The sequence below is a fragment of the Oncorhynchus tshawytscha genome, linkage group LG16, assembly GCF_018296145.1.
Source record: "Oncorhynchus tshawytscha isolate Ot180627B linkage group LG16, Otsh_v2.0, whole genome shotgun sequence".
NCBI classification, from domain to species: domain Eukaryota; kingdom Metazoa; phylum Chordata; class Actinopteri; order Salmoniformes; family Salmonidae; genus Oncorhynchus; species Oncorhynchus tshawytscha.
This window is the reverse complement of record NC_056444.1, coordinates 80,110,700-80,127,100: the sequence shown is the minus strand read 5'-3', so window position 1 is coordinate 80,127,100 and position 16,401 is coordinate 80,110,700. Positions and strand designations below refer to the sequence as shown.

General features: G+C 43.0%; 1 protein-coding gene across 2 annotated transcripts in view; it reads left to right on the top strand.

The window, feature by feature from the left end:
• The first annotated feature begins 15,158 nt into the window (after window positions 1-15,158).
• The window catches only part of LOC112216392 (zinc finger protein PLAGL2), a 53,400-nt gene continuing 52,157 nt past the window's right edge, over window positions 15,159-16,401 (top strand). For both annotated transcript variants that reach the window (XM_042299747.1, XM_042299748.1), the window contains exon 1: window positions 15,159-15,416. The gene's annotated coding sequence lies outside the window, so the exon portion shown is untranslated. The remainder of the gene's footprint in view (window positions 15,417-16,401) is intronic.

The following is a 16,401-nucleotide window of genomic DNA, read 5'->3' as shown; positions in this document are numbered from 1 at the left end:
TTCTCTCCTTCAGCCTCACTGTTTCTCTCCTTCAGCCTCACTGTATCTCTCCTTCAGCCTCACCGTTTCTCTCCATCAGCCTCACTGTATCTCTCCTTCAGCCTCACCGTTTTTCTCCTTCAGCCTCACCGTTTCTCTCCTTCAGCCTCACTGTATCTCTCTTTCTGCCTTCAGCCTCACTGTATCTCTCTTTCAGCCTCACGGTTTCCCTCTTTCAGCCTTCAGCCTCACTGTTTCTCTCCTTCAGCCTTCAGCCTCACTGTATCTCTCTTTCTCTCCTTCAGCCTCACTGTTTCTCTCCTTCAGCCTCACTGTATCTCTCTTTCAGCCTTCAGCCTCACTGTTTCTCTCCTTCAGCCTCACTGTTTCTCTCCTTCAGCCTCACTGTTTCTCTCCTTTAGCCTCACTGTTTCTCTCCTTCACTCTCACTGTTTCTCTCCTTTAGCCTCACTGTTTCTCTCCTTCAGCCGCACCATTTCTCTCCTTCAGCCTCACTGTTTCTCTCCTTTAGCCTCACTGTTTATCTCCTTCAGCCTCAATGTTTCTCTCCTTCAGCCTCACTGTTTCTCTCTTTCAGCCTTCAGCCTCACTGTTTCCTACTTCAGCCTTCAGCCTCACCGTTTCTCTCTTTCGGCCTCACTGTTTCTCTCCTTCAGCCTCACCGTTTCTCTCCTTCAGCCTCACTGTATCTCTCTTTCTGCCTTCAGCCTCACTGTCTCACTCCTTCAGCCTCACTGTTTCTCTCCTTCAGCCTCACTGTTTCTCTCTTTCAGCCTTCAGCCTCACTGTTTCTCTCTTTCAGCCTTCAGCCTCACTGTTTCTCTCCTTCAGCCTCACTATTTCTCTCTTTCAGCCTCCAGCCTCACTGTTTCTCTCTTTCAGCCTGACTGTTTCTCTCTTTCAGCCTGACTGTTTCTCTCTTTCAGCCTTCAGCCCCACTATTTCTCTCTTTCATTCTTCAGCCTTACTGTTTCCCTCCTTCAGCCTTCAGCCTCAATGTTTCTCTCCTTCAGCCTTCAGCCTTCAGCTTCACTGTTTCTCTCTTTCAGCATCACTGTTTCTATCTTTCAGCCTCACTTTTTCTCTCTTTTAGCTTCATCAAAAGAGATTCACAAATGTTAGGTGCAGGAACTACATTTTTTGAGGCACAGGAGAGATTGCAGGGCACCAATAAGACAAAACAATTCCATGACCTGCAAACCTCTATGTATCTATTTACATAGAAACTACACTGTTTATGAGCTCTGTGCATGTTTTGATGTCTTGTCTTCTCATCCCTTTCTATGCTCACAATCGTCTTATCTACCTGTCCCCCCCTCTACTTTCTCTTAATAAACCCCCCTTCTCTCTACCTTCTCTTAATAAAGCCCCCTTCTCTCTACCTTCTCTTAATGAAACCCTCTCTCTCTCTTAATGAAACCTTCTCTTAATGAAACCCCCTCTCTCTCTATCTTCTCTACCTAATGAAACCCCCTCTCTCTACCTTCTCTTAATGAAACCCCTCTCTCTCTACCTTCTCTTAATGAAACCCCTCTCTCTACTCTACCTTCTCTTAATGAAACCCCTCCTCTACCTCTTAATGAAACTCTCTCTATCTTCTCTTAATGAAACCCCTCTCTCTACCTTCTCTTAATGAAACCCTCTCTCTCTACCTTCTCTTAATGAAACCCCCTCTCTCTTAATGAAACCCCTACCTTCTCTTAATGAAACCCCCTCTCTCTACCTTCTCTTAATGAAACCCCCTCTCTCTACCTTCTCTTAATGAAACCCCCTCTCTCTCTATCTTCTCTTAATGAAAACCCCTCTCTCTCTTCTCTAATGAAACCCCCTCTCTACCTTCTCTTAATGAAACCCCTCTCTCTCTCTATCTTCTCTTAATGAAACCCCCTCTCTCTACCTTCTCTTAATGAAACCCCCTCTCTACCTTCTCTTAATGAAACCCCTCTCTCTATCTTCTCTGAATGAAACCCCCTCTCTCTACCTTCTCTTAATGAAACCCCTCTCTATCTTCTATCTTCTCTTAATGAAACCCCCTCTCTCTATCTTCTCTTAATGAAACCCCCTCTCTCTACCTTCTCTTAATGAAACCCCTCTCTCTATCTTCTCTTAATGAAACCCCTGTCTCTCTACCTTCTCTGAATGAAACCCCTCTCTCTCTACCTTCTCTTAATGAAACCCCTCTCTCTATCTTCTCTTAATGAAACTATCTTCTCTTAATGAAACCCCTCTCTCTATCTTCTCTTAATGAAACCCCCTCTCTCTACCTTCTCTTAATGAACCCCCTCTCTCTCTATCTTCTCTTAAACCTCTCTCTACATTCTCTTAATGAACCCCCCTCTCTCTACCTTCTCTTAATGAAACCCCCTCTCTCTACATTCTCTTAATGAAAACTCTCTCTCCTTTAGCTGAGACAAGAACAGCTCAAGGACTGAACTGCCTACATTTAAATCAAGAACAGCACTACCTACTGTCATGGCTGCCTGAAGGACTGGACAAAGGTGCAGCATGGTAAGTGTACATTTAATTTTTTATTAAAAATGACGCCACCCAAACCCAAACTCAAACCCAAACCCAAACCCAGACCCTCTGATTGAGAACAACACCCGGCCAAACACATAGAAATAGAAAATCATAGAACATAGACTGTCCACCCAAATCACACCCTGACCAAACCAAAATAGAGACATAAAACGCTCTCTACGGTCAGGGCGTGACACCTACATTTAAAACAAGAACAGTCCAAGGACAGAACTACCTACATTTAAAACAAGCACAGTAGAACCATTAATGATTCTACACACATACCTACTGTATGTTGGTACGTACACACATACCTACAAGTTATTTAGGTCAGATAGGGGAGAGGGGTTGTGTTGTAAGGTGTTGTTTTATTAGGTTTTTTTTTAAAGCAAATTTGACTGCTTGCATTATTTGAGATGGAAGGGATTGCCGTGTGATCATGACTCTGTATAATACTGTGTGTTGCCTTGAATCCATTTTTAAATTTGGGGATTGTGAAGAGACCCCTGGTGGCATGTCTGGTGGGGTAAGTATGTCTGTCAGAGCTATGTGTATGTTGATTATACAGACAATTTGGACATTTCAATGCATCAATATTTCTCACAAAAACAAGAATCGATGCAGTCAAGAGCAAGACTTTCTGCTCTTTTCTTGACCAGCTGCACCTTTACTAGTGCCTGTGAGGTACACTGTCAGAGGACCAAAAAGGACCACATGTAGACTGAATAAATGTTAAAAGCTATACTGGTGCTCAACACACGACAAACTACATTGCTAGCATGGAAAGAGATCGAGGGACACGGAAACACAGGAAATCAAAGGTATTTAAGAGAATGTTATTTCAGTGTTGTTCTCTACTGACTGTCAGGGCTGGTATCCCCTCTGGCAACAGGACAAGGTTATGATGTATTTCTGGTTTGACGTGCAATACTGGGTCCACCCTTCTGCCTTATCAACCTACTGCAGACTGCTGGTGTAGACTGTCTATTGCTGATACCACACCTCATCAAAAGTAGTCAGTCACTGCTAACCTCTCTCACGACACCTCCCTACCTATGTTAATACCAGCCCAACTCAACAAATAAACGGGTATCTAGGCAGGATTCTGTTTTTATTGTGACTAACTATAACTTGTTACCATACTACCACTATGTTATTAAATCTTCATTCGGTGCTGTCATTTAACGTGCTACACTTCCATAGTGTGTAACATTCATTCAATCTACCATCAAAACAATGTCTCAAAACCTTTTTTTTTTTTTTTTTTTTTTTTTAAATTTAAGAGTTGAATAATCCAATGTTTTATATATAAATAAACGAGGTCAGTTATGAACATGTGTATCCTGAGTTTAAATGAAGAGACCATGTGATGGCAGCACACAATACATGGAACATCCTTGAGTATCAAAAAAACATCCACGGGATTAGAAATTAAATCAGAATTTGTACATTTCCATTGAAGCTCTCCTATTTGGGGCATTTGCATTCATTTACAATAGAAGAAAGGTTGTGTTTCTAATAGCACCTATTGAAACACATAGGAAACATCAGACAAGCAGACAGAGTAATGAATACATGTGCTGTAAACAACATATGGGGCGTCTCCCATATCGTACCCTATTCCCTCATATAGTGCACTACGCTTGACCATAGCCCTATGGGTCCCGGTCCAAAGCAGTGCAGTGCATAGGGATCATAGGGAGCCATTCAGGACACGCCGTCTTGGGTTAGGAAATTAAAGCCGTTATAGTCACACGTATCAAGAGAGGACTGCATCTCAGGCTTAATATGGTTGCTTTTTAAAACGTGCTGAGAACGCACCTAACGTTGATGACGCTCGGCAGTAGCAACACAAGCTTCAGGAAGTCTCCACAGAACATGACCGACTGGTTGATGGCTGCCATCATCTTTAATATAGTACTGTAATGGTAAAATGGCATTACTTTCACACACTGTCTGTGAGAAAACTAAATTGGTCAACGTTGAGTGGTTAGAAAAATATGATTATAAATGTATATTGTTTAACCAGGAAATAAAATGTACATGAAATGCCAGAAGAGACCATCAACCGTTGGTTTCCATCAACCGTTGGGTAAAACAGGTCCAGACTGTCTGAGACAGGTCCCAAATGGCACCCTATTCTATATCCAGCGCACTACTTTTGACCAGATCCCACTACTTTTGACCAGATCCCACTACTTTTGACCAGATCCCACTACTTTTGACCAGATCCCACTACTTTTGACCAGATCCCACTACTTTTTACCAGATCCCTACAGACACTATGAAGGGTATAGGGAGCTATTTGAGACAGTGTCCCTGTAGATCACAGACAGTTGACCAGGTTGTCCCTCTCCTCTATCTGCTTGTCCACTGCTAGGTCCATCAAAACCTGTTTTTTTTAACAGTCACTCCTAAAAGTGACTGAGCAGGTTATTTCGCCACCTCTCCTGAGTGTGACCAAGAGGTTCTGTGGAGAGACCTGTAGCTGGATTGTTATCATTTCAAACGGGTCTTCCCTTTAGCGGCTTGCAATGTTTATGTGTCTCTGTTGTGTTGGGTAGTGTTACTCAAAGGAGCTGTGTTTGGAGGGAAGGCTAAATCCATACGCAAAGCAAAGTTGCTGGCATTCCCCTGCTGGTATTTATAGCTTTTTAACCTAAGTTGTGTGTATGTTGTATATTGTTAAGACTTGAATTAAAGTGACATGTTCCCTATAAAATCACAGCCAAGTGAGCTAACATGCTGTCATTCTGCCAATGGAAAACCATTGTCTAAACACGAAGCTGATACTAATGTGTTGATTGGTGGAGGGATGGGAGAGAAGGTTGAAGGGGAAAAGAAACTGCATCAATATCACTCTAAAAGTGTAACACTATGTCTTAATACTTACTGTACATGGTGCAGTGTACATTATCTTACTGTACATGACACTGTGTACATTATCTTACTGTACATGGCACAGTGTACATTATCTTCCTGTACATGACACGGTGTACATTATCTTCCTGTACATGATGTTGTGTACATTATCTTACTGTACATGACACCGTGTACATTATCTTCCTGTACATTGCACAGTGTACATTATCTTCCTGTACATGACACAGTGTACATTATCTTCCTGTACATGACACAGTGTACATTATCTTCCTGTACATTACACAGTGTACATTATCTTCCTGTACATGACACGGTGTACATTATCTTCCTGTACATGATGTTGTGTACATTATCTTACTGTACATGGTACCGTGTACATTATCTTACTGTACATGACGTCGTGTACATTATCTTCCTGTACATGATCATAAACATGATTATCAAGCACTAGAATTCTACAACCACATCTCTCTCCTAGACGATCAAGTGAAATGTCTTACCAAAACATAGAAATCAAACATAGAATGAGCTGAGGAAATACATTTCTCCCATCCCGACTAGCAGGGATGGGAACACAGTTACTCAAACTGTGGGATAGAATAACCAGGGCAATTAGCAGATGATCGGAGCATCCAAACACTTCCCCTCTCACAGTATCCCTCCCAACATCTCTGGCGCTGGCAGGCTGTGATGGCTCTGTTGGGTGGTTTTGCATCTAAGTTGTTTATCGCCAGCCTCTGGTAGCATTAACCAGCCATCTGTTTTAAACCAAACACATACAAACTCTATAATATGTGCCTGGAAGAAGGGATTTCTAAGTATCCTAGTGGTGAGGAAATACTCTCCAGATGTGAACAAATCGTCCAGTTGTAGTTTATCGTCTGTAACCTGCCCTCCATCAAGGACCTGCACACCTCCAGGACAAGGAAGCAGGTAAGATAATCGCCAAACCCTGCCCACTCTGGACACCCTGCCCAGTCTGGACACTGCCCACTCTGGACACCCTGCCCACTCTGGACACTCTGGACACCCTGCCCACTCTGGACACCCTGCCCACTCTGGACACTCTGCCCACTCTGGACACCCAGCCCACCCTGCCCACTCTGGACACCTTGCCCACCCTGGACACCCTGCCCACTCTGCCCACTCTGGACACTCTGCCCACCCTGCCCACTCTGGACACCCTGCCCACTCTGGACACTCTGCCCACTCTGGACACCCAGCCCACCCTGCCCACTCTGGACACCTTGCCCACTCTGGACACTCTGCCCACTCTGCCCACCCTGGACACCCTGCCCACTCTGCCCACTCTGGACACTCTGCCCACCCTGCCCACTCTGGACACCTTGCCCACCCTGGACACCCTGCCCACTCTGCCCACCCTGGACACCCTGCCCACTCTGCCCACTCTGGACACTCTGCCCACCCTGCCCACTCTGGACACCCTGCCCACTCTGGACACTCTGCCCACTCTGGACACCCAGCCCACCCTGCCCACTCTGGACACCTTGCCCACTCTGGACACTCTGCCCACTCTGCCCACCCTGGACACCCTGCCCACTCTGGACACCCTGCCCACCCTGCCCACTCTGGACACCCTGCCCACTCTGGACACCCTGCCCACTCTGGACACCCTGCCCACTCTGGACACTCTGCCCACTCTGGACACTCTGCCCACTCTGGACACCCTGCCCACTCTGCCCACTCTGGACACTCTGGACACCCTGCCCACTCTGGACACTCTGCCCACTCTGCCCACTCTGGACACTCTGGACACCCTGCCCACTCTGGACACCCTGCCCACTCTGCCCACTCTGGACACCCTGCCCACTCTGGACACCCTGCCCACTCTGCCCACTCTGGACACCCTGCCCACTCTGGACAACCTGCCCACTCTGCCCATTCTGGACACTCTGCCCACTCTGGACACCCTGCCCACTCTGGACACCCTGCCCACTCTGGACACCCTGCCCACTCTTCCCACTCTGGACACTCTGCCCACTCTGGACACTCTGCCCACTCTGGACACCTTGCCCACCATGGACACCCTGCCCACTCTGGACACCCTGCCCACTCTGGACACCTAGCCCACTCTGCCCACTCTGGACACCCTGCCCACTCTGGACACCTTGCCCACCCTGGACACCCTGCACACTCTGGACACCTTGCCCACTCAGCCCACTCTGGACACCCAGCCCACTCTGCCCACTCTAGACACCCTGCCCACTCTGGACACCCAGCCCACTCTGGACACCCAGCCCACTCTGGACACCCCGCCCACTCTGGACACCCTGCCCACTCTGGACACCCAGCCCACTCTGCCCACTCTGGATACCCTGCCCACTCTGGACACCTTGCCCACCCTGGACACCCTGCCCACTCTGGACACCCTGCCCACTCTGGACACCCTACCCACTCTGGACACCCCAAATTTTAGAGATCCCATTCCACTGATTCTGCTCCAGTCATTGCCACGAGTCCGTTCTCGTCAATTAAAGTGCCACCAACCTTCTGTGATGTACACCTCCACAAAACACTGTTGATGCCAGTGCTCCACCCTGGGAGACCCTACCCACTCTGTTCCTGACACCTACCGTCCTGTAGATTTTAGAGATCCCATTCCACCTGATTCTAAAAACTAGCTGGTTGAAAAGATTCATCTGGTTAGTTACAACTGCATTTGAAGAGAAATCTACAGGAGGGTAGCTCTTAGGAACAGGGTTGGAGAGAGAACCTACAGGAGGGTAGCTCTCAGGAACAGGGTTGGAAACAGAACCTACAGGAGGGTAGCTCTTAGGAACAGGGTTGGAGAGAGAACCTACAGGAGGGTAGCTCTCAGGAACAGGGTTGGAGAGGTGTATCCATTGTATATATTCACCACGGCAGCATCCCTCCCTCTGCTTATATAGCTATAGCTCCTCTGTAAATTGTATATCCTCTCTGTAATCATCCTATACTCTGTATGGTGTATATGTGGGCTGTCTGTATTCTGTTTGTATTGTCTATTGCTGGCAGCACCTTCTCACTGTGGCAAATTCTGGGCATGTGTAAATGTGCTTGGTGAAAAAAAGGTGGTTCTGATTCAATGATGCCTGGTTTTCTAGCTTTTTAATCTGAGTTGGCAGGGGTAGTGGGTAGAAGGAACTCAAAGTAGAAGGTGAGGAAGAGGTAAAATGAAAATAGAACCAGTTTGGAATTAGAACACTGCATGGCTTCTTATCCATAAACAGACGCAGAGGTTCTCGATGCCCCACAACTCTATTGGGTTTATTTAGGCAAGTCCCTTTCTTCTTTCGTGTCATCATTGCATTTGAAAGCCAAAACTGCTGGCATCTCAGCCCCCAACTTGAATCAGAGTTTTAATTGTGGTATAGGCTGAAACTGGACTGAGACTGGGTTGAGACTGGGCTTAAACTGGGCTGAGACTGGGCTGAGACTGGGTTGAGACTGGGCTTAAACTGGTCTTAAACTGGGCTGAGACTGGGCTTAAACTGGGCTGAGACTGGGTTGAGACTGGGCTTAAACTGGGCAGAGACTGGATTGAGACTGGGCTTAAACTGGGCTGAGACTGGATTGAGACTGGGCTTAAACTGGGCTGAGACTGGGCTTAAACTGGCCTGAGACTGGTATGAGACTGGGCTTAAACTGGGCTGAGACTGGATTGAGACTGGGCTTAAACTGGGCTGAGACTGGATTGAGACGGGGCTTAAACTGGGCTGAGACTGGATTGAGACTGGGCTTAAACTGGGCTGAGACTGGGTTGAGACGGTGCTTAAACTGTGCTGAGACTGGGTTGAGACTGGGCTTAAACTGGGCTGAGACTGGGTTAGACTGGGCTTAAACTGGGTTGAGACTGAGCTTAAACTGGGGAGTGTCTGCCTGGCTTTGAAACTCACTCTACTCTTGTTGTTCATGGTGGTTTGTATGAGCAGTTTTGGAATGGAGAAAGGAGGGAGGAAGAGGAGCTAGCTACCATGGCAGGCACTATGTGGCGTTCCATAGGGTACTTTAAAATCGATCTACAACTCTAAATGACAGGCCGCAACTGCAATCAACCTGAATGTGGCCCAACCACACAGTAATCCAAATAAATAAACAGTTGGATAATGAAAGTAGACCATTCGGCTGGGAAATCGTTTCCCTCTTCCTCCTTACCCACACTCTCTCGTGTATTCTTGTAGGCTACACTTTCTATTCGGTCTTTAGATTTTTGAAGGGGAAAGTAGCACAAACATTTTCACTAAGTGATGTGGGGATCTTTATATAACACAACAACAGCAGCAGCAGCAGATGTTTGATGCAGACCACAGGAGGCTGTTGAGGGGAGGATGGCTCATAATAATGGATGGAAAGGAGCAAATGGAATGGCATCAAACACATGGGAACCATAAGTTTGTCGTATTTCATACCATTCCACTCACTCTGCTCCAGCCATTACCACCATCCCGTCCTCCCCAATTAAGGTGTGCCACCAACCTCCTGTGATACACAGACATAAACTACTTGTTTCTGTCTACAGTCTTAGAAAGAAAAGAGTGCTATGTGACAACATTTGTCCCTGTAGGAAAACCCCTGAAAATAAGCTCCAGATTAGAACCCTTTTCATGTCCAGATAGAAACCTCTTCAGCTCCAGATAGAGCCCTTTTCATGTCCAGATAGAACCCTCTTCAGCTCCAGATAGATCCCTTTTCATGTCCAGATAGAACCCTTTTCATGTCCAGATTAGAACCCTCTTCAGATCCAGATAGAATCCTTTTCATGTCCAGATTAGAACCCTTTTCATGTCCAGATAGAACCCTTTTCATGTCCAGATAGAAACCTCTTCAGCTCCAGATAGAGCCCTTTTCATGTCCAGATAGAACCCTCTTCAGCTCCAGATAGATCCCTTTTCATGTCCAGATAGAACCCTTTTCATGTCCAGATTAGAACCCTTTTCATGTCCAGATTAGAACCCTCTTCAGCTCCAGATAGAACCCTTTTCATGTCCAGACAGAACCCTTTTCAGTTCCTGATAGAACCCTTTTCATGTCCAGATAGAACCCTTTTCAGGTCCAGATAGAACCGTTTTCAACTCCAGATAGAACCCTTTTGGGTTCCAAATAAAAACCCTTTTGGTTCCACATAGAACCTGTTAAAGGAACTTTTTTTTCAGAGGGTTCCCCCTTCAAGGACAAAATGAGAGTGTGTTGTGAGTGACACTTTCCCTGTCCTCACTCATCACCCATCGCCAGAACATGTCAGTCTCACAGTTTATCAAAATCTAAAAGTTGTGCTGAGGGGTTAGATTTGTATTGTCCTTTTTCTAACTACACGTATCAGAATTTATGAAATGTTGAAGCCCTTTACGGAGATATTAATATCCTATAGTCATATCTGTCTATGTTCCTGAAACAAATGTTTAGGATAAAACGATTTGTGGAATGGGGGAAACTTCCATATGTTTTCCGAACAGTTGCGGATTTCAACCTCCTATCATTTCTTTGTTTACGAGACGTTTATTTGTTTTAATTAGAAAAGTTTTGTAATAAAAAAAAATCTGTCTTGATGTGATTTTATATACAGTGCCTTGCGAAAGTATTCGGCCCCCTTGAACATTGCGACCTTTTGCCACATTTCAGGCTTCAAACATAAAGATATAAAACTGTATTTTTTTGTGAAGAATCAACAACAAGTGGGTCACAATCATGAAGTGGAACGATATTTATTGGATATGTCAAACTTTTTTAACAAATCAAAAACTGAAAAATTGGGCGTGCAAAATTAGCAGCCCCCTTAAATTAATACTTTGTAGCGCCACCTTTTGCTGCGATTACAGCTGTAAGTCGCTTGGGGTATGTCTCTATCAGTTTTGCACATCGAGAGACTGACATTTTTTCCCATTCCTCCTTGCAAAACAGCTTGAGCTCAGTGAGGTTGGATGGAGAGCATTTGTGAACAGCAGTTTTCAGTTCTTTCCACAGATTCTCGGTTGGATTCAGGTCTGGACTTTGACTTGGCCATTCTAACACCTGGATATGTTTATTTTTTAACCATTCCATTGTAGATTTTGCTTTATGTTTTGGATCATTGTCTTGTTGGAAGACAAATCTCCGTCCCAGTCTCAGGTCTTTTGCAGACTCCATCAGGTTTTCTTCCAGAATGGTCCTGTATTTGGCTCCATCCATCTTCCCATCAATTTTAACCATCTTCCCTGTCCCTGCTGAAGAAAAGCAGGCCCAAACCATGATGCTGCCACCACCATGTTTGACAGTGGGGATGGTGTGTTCAGGGTGATGAGCTGTGTTGCTTTTACGCCAAACATAACGTTTTGCATTGTTGCCAAAAAGTTACATTTTGGTTTCATCTGACCAGAGCACCTTCTTCCACATGTTTGGTGTCTCTCCAAGGTGGCTTGTGGCAAACTTTAAATGACACTTTTTATGGATATCTTTAAGAAATGGCTTTCTTCTTGCCACTCTTCCATAAAGGCCAGATTTGTGCAATATACGACTGATTGTTGTCCTATGGACAGAGTCTCCCACCTCAGCTGTAGATATCTGCAGTTCATCCAGAGTGATCATGGGCCTCTTGGCTGCATCTCTGATCAGTCTTCTCCTTGTATGAGCTGAAAGTTTAGAGGGACGGCCAGGTCTTGGTAGATTTGCAGTGGTCTGATACTCCTTCCATTTCAATATTATCGCTTGCACAGTGCTCCTTGGGATGTTTAAAGCTTGGGAAATCTTTTTCTATCCAAATCCGGCTTTAAACTTCTTCACAACAGTATCTCGGACCTGCCTGGTGTGTTCCTTGTTCTTCATGATGCTCTCTGCGCTTTTAACGGACCTCTGAGACTATCACAGTGCAGGTGCATTTATATGGAGACTTGATTACACACAGGTGGATTGTATTTATCATCATTAGTCATTTAGGTCAACATTGGATCATTCAGAGATCCTCACTGAACTTCTGGAGAGAGTTTGCTGCACTGAAAGTAAAGGGGCTGAATAATTTTGCACGCCCAATTTTTCAGTTTTTGATTTGTTAAAAAAGTTTGAAACATCCAATAAATGTCGTTCCACTTCATGATTGTGTCCCACTTGTTGTTGATTCTTCACAAAAAAATACAGTTTTATATCTTTATGTTTGAAGCCTGAAATGTGGCAAAAGGTTCGCAAAGTTCAAGGGGGCCGAATACTTTCGCAAGGCACTGTACCATCCCATTACCTTTTTAAGGTTTAAATGGCTAATGGTAGGTTGTGAATTTCTTCATCCACACTATAATCTCACTTAAAACTAATCCAGAAAATAATCTCACTTTAAAACTAATCCATAATATAATCCCACTTTAAACTAATCCATAATATAATCTCACTTTAAACTAGTCCATAATATAATCTCACTTTAAACTAATCCATAATATAATCTCACTTTAAACTGATCCATCATGTTGAAGTTGGTAAACCCCATTTTAAACTAATCCATCATGTTGAAGTTGGTAAACCCCATTTTAAACATTTTATAAGAATCATCAATGACCTAAACGTGTCTGATTATCAAATAAAATCCAAAATGATCATGGGGAACCTCTCAAATGAAGAAAAACTCAATAAATAACCGAAACGTTGATTTTATGCTAATCAAAGTAATCATGCCCTTATGATATTGCAGTTGAATAAATTCACTGAATGACATGGAATCATAAATAGTTTAAGGTACATCCCATGTTCCCTTTTTCTTGAAAACACATAAAATACAAATTGTATCCAAACAGTTGAAGCTGGATCCAAACTTTTCTGGGTTAAAAATCCCAATATTTCAGGTCACGTGAACATATAAATAATAATAGTACTGTAAACACTACATTCCTTGGAGAACTAGATATCCAGCCACAGATCTTATTTCTTAATTTAATCGTCCTTCAAAATATTCACCTCGGTAAAACGTCAATTCTATAAAGACACGAGAAGGTATGCAGATTGTGTGACACTATTGACTTTCTACTTGTTGAAAGATGATTTAGAATAGGCGATTACTGAGTACGAGTAGGAAATAAGTATGAGCTATTTGTTGCAAAAACACTGTATATTATTTAAATACTTCATCCAAACACATGTATATTTGCATGAATTATGAATTACTTTACAGCAGACTATAATAATGCTTTGCATTTACCTATATCAGCCACCAGTGTGGTTCATCACTACAAACTACATGTTTTAGTTTTTTAAAGTTCAGAAATATTCAAAGATTAGTCAAAGTTATTTAAAGATGTTTAACAATATTTACTTCAAAAATGTGAATAACAATTATGAGACCTATCAACACTACTCTTCAACATAAGCCTATTTTTCAAAATAACCCCATACCATTCCATGTCCAATTGGCCTACCTGATGTTTTTATCAGTCCAAATTATGAATAGTTTTCATGATACTTTCCATTTGACTTTGTTACAAAACATTCCAATATATTATCTTACTATCCATATCAGTGAACAATGTTGCAACAGGCCGGCTAATATGGTTCGGAGGTATTTCCTTAGTATGATACCCCCCCACACACTCCATTGAACACGCCGAAAGGCTTATTTAAGACTCCCCACCCCCTACTCTTTCTCATACACAAACACTTCCATCCGCGGTTTGGAAGCGTATGGAAGGGATGAGGAGGGGGTTGGGGTGACGAGGAAACGGGTTGATACGCCCTGGAAGTAATTCTTTCGCCCAAAAAACACAAGGTGAAATGGGACCACCAGAGCATCGCATTCGGACGTGGGACCCACGTCGGACGTCGGACGTGGGACCCGCGCTCCGCATTCCAGATCTGGTGGCGTTTGTGTGAAGAGCTGAATTTGTTGTACTATCAGGACCTCTGTGTGGTGATATTTTGTAACAGTTGAATTTAAGTCCCCCCTAAAATGGAGAGTAATAGATGTGTTCATTTGTAGAAACATCTTTCATAATTTAGCTACTCAATTTAGTAGAATGTTTTATGGTGTCCATGCACAGTTAATTAATAATAGGCAATTCCATAGTTTTCAACATTTTAGTAAGCTTACATTACCATTTAAAACATCTATTGGCCACATGAACATTATATGTCGAAGAGTTACCTATAAAATGACATGAATTATGAATAATTACACAAACTTGAAACTCTATATATATTTCGAAAATATTCGTTCAGTATTATAAAACTCAAACATGAACGACTAAACAAACCAATATGAATAAAGTAATGAGTGGGATTACTTGCAAAGCACAGGTGATCAGTTAAACATAGGCTATCTATAGGCCTATAAAGTTACCTCTCAATATAATCAATGTAAAATAATCAATGCAATATTGTACAAATACATGAGATTCCCGTTTTGACATAAATAAACATTTTATTCAATAAATATGCCTCGATTATCATTTTCAGCAACAAACAATGCCAAATCAATAGGATATAATAAAATGTATATCGAAAATAACATTAATATTCTTCAAATATATAGATCTGTTGAGCAGAAATATATATAGACTATAATGATTGTATATGTGAAATTGTAATATAAATGTTTATTTATCTTACTTTGTTTACCCTTCTTATTTATTGTTATATTAAATCTGTCTAAAGTTGAAATATCTCCGTTAGTTGTGTATACTGAGAGGGTAGACTGCAGTCGAATCAGTTATATATTACCATAACCAGTTCTGTGAAAACGTCAGTCTAGCACGACAGAGTAAACTGCATGTCCCTAGTAGAAAAAAAGTTGGTGAAAGTGGCCTGACGTCACATTCCCACAATGCTCGCGCCCCATAACTCGCTGCAGCCTGAGAGCGAGACAGAGACACGGTCAGGCCCCGAATATAGACACATTATAGAACATTTTAGATTATTTTGTTTTTAAATCAAACAACAGATCGAGGGAAGAAAGACCGTGAAAGGTGGCGTGGAGTCTCTCCCACCGTATGTTTGCGAAAAGTCGGTGATGGAATGTTACCGGGGTTCCATGAGAAATCGACTAATGCGGCGCTGGAAACTTTTTGGTGGGTAACTGCTCGTTTTTTTGTAAGATCTCATAATGTAGCTGCACGTTCTGATGTGTGCATGTTTAAAAAAAAAATATTTAGAATATTACAGCAACTTTCTTCAATGATTATCGATAGATTGATGTTCACGACATGTCAATTATCAGTGATCTGTTGTAGTTCTGCAATCGGACACGGTTTAATTTATCTTATTTTGTAGAAGTATGTCAGCATCGGGCTATTTAAATCTTAATTACGCGATCGTTTCTTCGCTGGAATTTTTGTCGATAAATGTGTCAAACATTTAAATAATTGAAGTTGTAAACATTATGCATTGTGTTAATGATGGCTTTGGCAATGATGATTGATGTTCGGTGCGATTTTTCTACAAATTGCAGCATTTTAAATCATTTCCGAATATTTATCATGGTGAACATGCTACTGCAGAAGAGCGAGGGAGATAGAAGAAGGGACGTCCCTGTTGTATTTGAAATAGTAAACTACTCCGATTTTTTAAGTAGGTCTGCTAACTACACATGTGACATTCAATGTTTACATGCACCATATCCTGATTCATGGACGTTGTTGCTTGATTTTCAGGCGTTCCAAATCAGCACACCATAGAAGTGTAACTTTGAGTGTTTTCCTTCGACAGTTCGTCCATACTGTAATGGCTTGTGTCATGTGGTTGTCGCTGATTGAATGTTTCGGGCGGATTGAGGGGCTATGCGACTTTTGCGTCTCCTTGTGTGTGTGTGTGTGTCGTAATGGCTAAATAACACTATAGCAAGCCCTTAGAAGGGGGGCAGGGTGATGTTATGGATGCGGGGGGCTCTCGGCTCATTTCATATGCACTGATACACCTTTGTTGTTGTTCTGTTGTTGAACTTTGTAATTTCGTTTCAAACTGTTTTGTCAAACAACATTTGGCTCTAAGAAAACAGATTCTGAGAAATGTGATTCTGTTGTCTGCACTGGCTGATCTCAATTATTATCTTTAATA